Source organism: Papilio polytes, unplaced genomic scaffold (genome assembly GCF_000836215.1).
Source record: "Papilio polytes unplaced genomic scaffold, Ppol_1.0 DF824146.1, whole genome shotgun sequence".
NCBI classification, from domain to species: domain Eukaryota; kingdom Metazoa; phylum Arthropoda; class Insecta; order Lepidoptera; family Papilionidae; genus Papilio; species Papilio polytes.
Window position 1 is genome coordinate 2,141,738 of NW_013525058.1, and position 8,577 is coordinate 2,150,314.

Consider the following 8,577-nt stretch of genomic DNA (forward strand, 5'->3'; position numbering starts at 1 on the left):
TTTAAATTACTAGATTATTGTTCCTACATGAATACAAGTAATCTTACTAATATTATAAATGCGAAAGTTTAGATGGATGGATGGATGTTTGTTTGTTAGAGTTTGTAGACTAAACGGCAGAACGAATATCGATGAAATTTTGCATAGATGTAGAGAATAGTCTGGATGTACAAATACGCTACTTGCTTTTGTTTTTTTTTGATTCCGCGCGGACGGAGTCGCAGGCGAAAGCTAGTATCAAATACAGCTACAAACAGTTAGTTGTAATACAAACAATAAATTACCTATAATCATATTTATACGGTAAAAACAAATTGACAACGATTTATAATTAAATAAACGATCTCCGAAATGGGCAGTGCTTTGTTAATTAAAAATTCGTCAACCGTAAAAACGGATTAAGTCCCCGTAACCCGATGATTTGATGTGAATTTTTTTAATAAATAAATGAAATATATTCTCCACCATTTAGTTCACATGTGAATTTGAAAAACGAGACTTTTGAAATGTTCTTTCTTTAAGAAAATAAAAAAAAATATTCTGCCACCAAAACACGACATTTTTATGGTTATGCAAGAAAGTTAAATAATTATTTTAATGGCTTAAATATTATAAGATACAACATTATCGCAGCTGAACGCCCGGTCTGTAGTTTTTCCATAAACCAAGAAAACCATAAAGCTGCATAGACGAAGTAATTTTCAGCGTTTCGTGCAACAAAACCGCTCGTATTCAGGCTATTAAGCGAACTTTATGATACTGGCAACAGTGGACTTTATGACCCATAGTGGACTGCCGGAATTATTTGATAAGTTCCTAAAGAAAATCTTTACACAAAAATATTTTTATAAGCCGATAATAATTTTATATCTGACATCTTAGTGATAAAAATCGTACTTTATCTTGCCATGTGATGTACACTATCAGAAGTTTTTTTTCTAACAATACGTAGACCATCCTTAGCGCTTAGATCGTCAGTTAAGTTTACTAATTCCAGCATTTATCCATTTTGGAGCAGTTACTTAAGTTACAACGAAGAAGGTTCGCTATACATTAGGGTATGTTTCCTGCAGCAAAACAGACTTCCGACTCCCCATAAACAACCAGTGGCAGTATCGACAGTCTCTAAATATTCGATTTTACTTTCTTAAACGTCAGTCTTTTGTTTTTGCAACGATTTTTTTTGTTTTAATTTTCTAATGGACGAATCGTTATGTGCAAGAAACAGAGTATTTAATGATCCATTAAACCGGCTGAGGACGCTAACTTTCTGATTGATTAGTCCCATCGATAACATGATGGAAATGGGAACTTTGTAACTTGAGGGAAATATGTATCAATTTTGTTTATTCCATCATAGCAAATGTATCAATAGTCTTATGTTATGTTAACTACTAACTTATGTTAACAAGAATAGTGGTTTATCAATTACTAGCGATTGCTCGTAACTTCGTCCGCGTCTAATTAAAAAAGTAAGTAGGTATGTGTTCTTCCAGACTATGCCAAATTAATCAAAATCCGTCCATCCGCTTAGGCAGCAAACTAACAAACATTCGTCCATACAAATATCGAATTTGTGACATTGTTTAATTAATTATTAAGATTCTGTTTTGCCTAATCTATTTTACATGTCTACGTTACTGCAGAGTATAAAAACCACTCTATAAGATCTCATCTACACAATTAAATAAAATAAAATAGAAAAGGGAAATGTTAATTCACTATAAAGTTATAACGCTATAGCATTCATGATTCAGTTAAGAATGGGCATTGAAGATAACAGCAGCGGGAATCGAAATCCCGCTGTAACAAAGCGTCGGGCGGGCGTTCAGTTCGCAAACAATATTTCATTATAGCCTTCGAGTATAATTGTTACAGAACAAACACGACTCGCGCCGAAGTTGACAATTAAAATGTTGGAGTTAGGGAATTTGTTAGTCGACTTGTTTGTTTAGCTTGTTTCCTTTTATTTTGTTTCTGTTCGTTAAAATTCCAACCGTTAATTAATTAGTATCAGAAAATTTGGAAATACTACAATAAAATTATGTTTATCAATAAAAAGCAAAATTAAATATTAATTTTTTATCATAACATTTACTAAATTGATAAAAAATGAATGGCATTTGATAGATATGTATTTTTAAATGATTTGAATTTGAAAAATGTCAGCAATTACAGCATATTTTTGAATAATTCTTTTTTAATAAAAAGCCCTACATTTACGTCACGCTTCAGGCTTCATGTTTTCACGCCATTAAACTTAGGGGGTAAATATTATGGAAAAAAATCCTAATGTGGGAAAGAGACCATAAGTTGCTGCCAACATCAAGAGAGAAAGATTGCTAAGGTTTGTCATGTCATTATGGCATTTGCTATTGATAATTTGACAAATGTAAACAATAAAATAAGATTTTCATAATTTCATGCGGATGAAGCCGCACGGGAACAGCTAGTGCTAAATAAAAATCGATTTATATTATGGGTAAGTTAATATTTTTACTCTATGATCAGTAAATAACCATAGATGTTCATTCTGTTCTTTATTGATTTAAGGGATCAAATAAAAAGGGACATGGAACAAAAAACCCTTCGCGTTATCAGAGATATCGTGATTTTTGCTCACCTTCCTGTAACATATGCCGTAAATGTTCACTTTCTAATCGATGGCAAATCTCAGTACGAAATAATTCAATTGATCATACACTTTACCAACTTTGTATTAAGGTTGCTTTTCCTAACAACTAATTCAATAGATTACGATTTCGGGTAAAAATACTGTGAATTCCTTACGATAAATGGTTGGAATGATTCTACGCGCCCATTTCGTTATATTTGACGTATAATAAAAGATTAATAATGTTCCATTCTATCCCAGCTGCTCCTCCTGAATTATACTAAAATTTTCCTTAATATAAATATGAATTTTTATAATTACATTTTTTGACTTGATGTAACATAACAATTACGATCATATTTACAGATAAGAAATAAAAAAATTGTAATTTACGAAGTCCGTGTCTATTATTCTGAAACCTACGACAATTGTCCGAAAGAGGCACAGACACAAGTGCGTGCTACAAGAAAGACATGGAAAAATTATAAACCTGACTAGACTACGAGATGAAGAGTCAAAGAAGGAACCTTAGAGTGTGTTTTCATTGCCAGAATACATGTAAATATTGTCTTCACTTTAAACTTGAACTTTGATAAACTTTGTAAGTACTGGTATTTTATTTTTAAATTTTTTACACAACATAGGTGTGTGTGTTCATTCTTTAGAATAAAGACTGGTTTATACTAAGGCAAAATTACATCCAGTACAATTTATGTGTGTAGCCCCTTTTCACCGCTATCAATCTCGGTTAGCATCTAATAGGCAACTCATTGTGCATTTGTCACTGACTGCGTTATTACAGCCACCGCAGAATTACGAGTACAATGAAAAATAGTTGTCGGTGACAAGAAACCTTTAAAAATATACCAAGCAAATCTCAGTTATAAGTATTTTTTTAAATGTATTACGTATTATTAACATTTTTTTTTATCATCTAAATCTATGCAGGATTTAAAAATAGTTTAAGCCCATGTTACATTGTGATAACGTAACTTTTTAATGGTAAAGAGTTTTTAAAATCCGTCCAGTAGTTTTTGAGTTCTTTCACACAAAAATACAGTTTAGTTCTTTTTCAATTTTTTTTAGTATGGATTGAAATAAAATAAGCTTCCTTGATGCTCTTGGTAAGAATAAAGTGTGTCTATTGGATTTGTAACACGATTTATTTTCTTGATACTTGTAAAAGACAAGTAAAAGTGCCATGGGATAAAGTGATGTTATCCAATCAAATAGTACTATATATTCCCACGTTTGCGATTGCATGTGTAAAACGATATAAAAGTTGCATTACTAAAGTTAATATTAAAAGGCATTGCGAGTATAGGCGATGTATATTTAAACTTTTTGGTTGTGCAGCCGAGTTAAACTTTACTATCGGTCACAGTCGAGTCGGCGCTGGCGGCGTCGTAAAATGCAACTCACTGCGAAACTACGGCCATGAATTTAAAAACGCAACTGGACTTAAAAACGTTACGCTTACTAAAGTTTGTAATTCACAATATATGTCAGAAAAGCAACTATATATTGATTTGAATTTGTTTTATTCAGCGTAGTAGCCTAGAAGTAGGTATACAGCCAGTATTTTTTCTTATCGAAACACATGGTAAGTACTCTTTTGATAGACAAAAATCAATGATTGTGTCTGTTAAATGAGTTTTAAGTCCTAAAATACCAAACTGATCTTGTTGCACCCTGTTAAAGACATTCTGAGGACTCTACGACATTATTTAAAACAATTTACTTTTTTTTTATTTAGGCATTTTACTGTATTTTATCTGTCAACACATGCCAAAGTAGTATTCTCCCTAAATTTTCAATATGTACAAATTGAAGTTGACAATTACACTTACTCGTATGTCTCAAAGATCGTATCATGGAGAGTAACCGATGCGTTACTGACTCGGTATTGACGACACTTTAAACAAAGGACGTCTGGAGCTTTTAGGATGGGCCATGAAAAAAGCGGGTTAAAGTTACAACGAAAAACGGGTCTAATTTTTTTCACCAAATCAATATTGAAGATAAATATTCGATTATTAAACATTACGTTTTTGGTACCTAAACCAATACTAACATTAACCGTTGACATAAAAATCGTTAAGATTTTTCGATTTAAATATAATTACTTAAATAATGATGAACTAGCAAAATTTTTAACAGAAGAAATTAAACGTTAATCTAAAATTTTTTTCGGTAAAACAGTTAAAGTAAAAACATTTATTTTCGTGGCCCCAAAATCTCAACCTCCATTCAAGATGAGATCAAACGTTGCTAGGTCACCAGCCATTTCGCAACAGACACTCAACCGTCTCAAATTACATCACCGTTGTTCACAATAATAAAATTTGTCTCCCTACAAATATCTTGGAATTTCACAATAAGATATTATTACAATAGACATTGTTGTGTAATAAATATTCACTGGAATACTCTTTGAAATATTACTTGTTATTTTTTATCTATACTAATATAATAAAGCATAAACACACACTTCTTTGTGGCCTAAGATATCAGGAATTACAGCATATTTTTGAATAATTCTTTTTTAATGAAAAGCCCTACACTTACGTCACGCTTTAGGCTATATCTGTTCACGCCATTAAACTTAGGGGTAAAAAATATTTTAGATAAAAACCCTAATGTGCAAAAGAGACCATAAGTTGCTGCCAACGTCAAGGAAGCAATATTGCCAAGGTTGTCATGTAATGTCATTTTGACATTTGCTATTGATAATTTTAGTAAAGTGAAATTTTTATCATTTTATGCGGATGAAGTCGCATGGGAACAGCTAGTTCTATAATAAAGAAATAGAGACATTCGGCAATAAACTATATTATATTGGAAGCATTAGAAATACGCTTCAGGCCAATTTATAGTAAATATAATGTGCTACAATTTAGTAACTGTGCCTCGTTTAAAAAACAAAAAAAATGGTATGTCTCGTTTTTGCTTTTATAACCTTTTACTATTGATTTAATTTAATTAATTTTCCGCGTATATTTTCACTGTAGAATTTTATTTATATAATTGACAACACTGTTATACTACTATCAAATCAAAAATTAAATTCATAGACGAAGGGCGAATTGAAGCACCAAAAATTCCTTAACTCCCCGAAGGCATGTCAATTTAGTTGTTTGCCTAAATTCACCAATACAAAAGATTACTTGGTAATTGACGCAGTACAGTTTGCTAAGGTGAAATAAATCTTATGAACATAAACATGTAGCTTAAATTGGTTTGACAATATGATAATAGTGTTGTTTACGAGGAGTTGGTTAAAGTTTAATTGAATCTGGGGTAGAAGCAAACTAAGACTCGATGAAGATTTAACGACAATGCTATAAGGCTTGTTTACAAGTTTCATGAAATATTTCATTATTGCTTTTACTACTTTGTTAAAATATTATGCCAGAAATTATTCATGACTTGGTAGTTATTGACTTTTCGTATTTTTTATTCATAATAAAATTAAATTTGTCATCTGCAAAAATAGCTTCTACAAGTGTTGGAACTTCTCCAAGTTTCGCAAGTTGTCTAGTAACCTTGAACAAATCCTTAGACCATCTTATAAAAGAGTTGGTTCGTTTTAGAGAGTATTGAGGACATAAAAATTATCATTTAGAATTTTGAAGCGTCTTAGAATAGGTAAAGTTAGTATTTTATAATTTAAAGCACAAATTAGAATACCCTTGATGGAACTGCAATAAAAAAATCCTGTTTAAAATCATTTCAGATAGTCAAAATATGCACCAGAGTTTCATATTGTCAAAATGATTCTCGATAATATCTGTAATATAAATTTTATTGGGCGTTAATCGTTGTTAATGGATATTGAATTGGAAGCTATTAGCAGTACCGTAATGACGATTAAAATTGAAGTTATGAAAATAATAATTGCAATGTAGTACAGCTATATGCGATACTTATTTGTTCATGGATAAAAGATAATGTCATACCAACATAAAACAAAGAACTATATGGAGTTCAAAGTTGTTTGAACGGTTGGTAACGTAATTCCAAGCTGTAAACAAATTGCTCTATCCACGACGATTAACGTCTTAACAGAAAATTACATGCAAATTGTGTCCCGATCGAGAATCAAGTCGCTCTCAATGATGGATAAAACCGGATTTGAGCCGGTTTAAACCGGATTACACCGCACCGAGGAGGCGTTCATTTATTATGTAAATACGCGACAAATTAAATCCAATGGGTATTTCATTTGACAAACGGTTGGGTTGTTAAATATATTGCTCTGTTTGTAGTTTCCTTCTTATCGTTTCCGCCCCTATTCTGCCGATTCCAGTTTATTCCGAGTTCATATTTAAATCCACATGTAAATTAAAGACTGACTTTAAAAGAAATAAAACCTGTACATCTTCTTATCAAATGAGTTAGGTAGCTGTGTTTAAACTAATTGTAATCAATTCGTCATAGACTATTGTGTACATAACAAATACTGGGTTTCTGAAGTTACCATTTATTTCATCATTTCCATCATCATCATTATTAGGTTGAACTAATTTTTAACGGAGTAAAACTCAAGTTACGTAGTTCGGAAACGCATTTATGAAGTTATCGAACCAAACACTAACGAATAGTTAAATACCATATAGCTGGGAAACCAACCATGGGTCCAAGTCAGAGGAAGACCGAAGAAAGTATTGATGGATTATGTGAAAGAGGATATGCTTAAGAAAGGAGTAGATTCAAATATGACGGCTGATATATTTATGGAAGAGCAGCACATACTATGCCGACCTTCGGTCGGTCAACCATCGGCCCTATCTTTATAAATTAATCAATACAGAATTCGGAAGGCTGCAAATGGTACAAGTAAATTGATAGATAGTCTGTGTATTCCGAATACATGCGCGTTAAGTCGCGGTTCAATAGATTCAATTGAAATCAAATCAGAAATGTTTGTCATCGGGTCCGGCTGTATGCGTTTGTCCTCTCTGTTTCCCATTCGGAACTGTTTGTTCCTGTATGTACCAATCTACAGTTGTGCAAATAACTAACATACATAAATGACATAAACACTACATCTGTGAACCAAGTCCATCTTAAAAATTAGGAGATTTTACCTTTTCGTGTCATCTTTTTAAAATCACTGGATGAAAGTCGCAATTTAATTTTTGCAATAGTAATTAAATAAATTAATATAAATCTATCAATAAATGTAGCTCATGTTACTAAGTAATAAGATAGATTTCTAATAGTATGAGGTTATTGAAAATCGGTCCAGCATTTTATGAATTTACTAGGTTTCGCCCGCGATCCGATTGCGTGGAAATAAAAAAACAAAAGCAAGTGGCCTATGTGTTCTTCCAGAATATTCTCTATACCTATGCCAAATTTCATCGAGATTCCTTCAGCCGTTTAGGCTACAAACTCTAACAAACATTCATCTAGCATATCTAAACTTGCGCATTTATAACATTAGTAAGATTCTTTCGAAATAACACTTTCGCTAGTAAATTTATAAATATTGTTTTTGAGAAAGTTTACAGTCTAATTATCTTTGTTTAATCTCTTAAAACTAACTATTACAAAAATTCATATGTTAGTTATCATACTTGAACTGTATAATTAAGTGAGTTAGAACTATCGTACTAACAATGTTCTGAATAATTCAAGTTAGCAGCGCTCGTGTAATGCGTGAGGAACTTTAAACTTTAGTTTAATGGACTTGTCGAGTTGTGTCACCGAACGATTAAAGTGCCCGCACTGATGAAGCTTACAAATATTCATAGCAAACTTTGACAATGTGGTTTACACAAAATGTTTGTGTATATTCTCTTGATAACAGTAATCTTTGACACTGAAATATGTATATAATGGTATAAGAAAATAATACATACTTTTATGTTCATTTTAGATATTTAAGACACAAGCATTTAAACTTTTAATATGTCAAACATTTGAAAAAAAAACATTTGGGAAGTTTTTTTTATCTT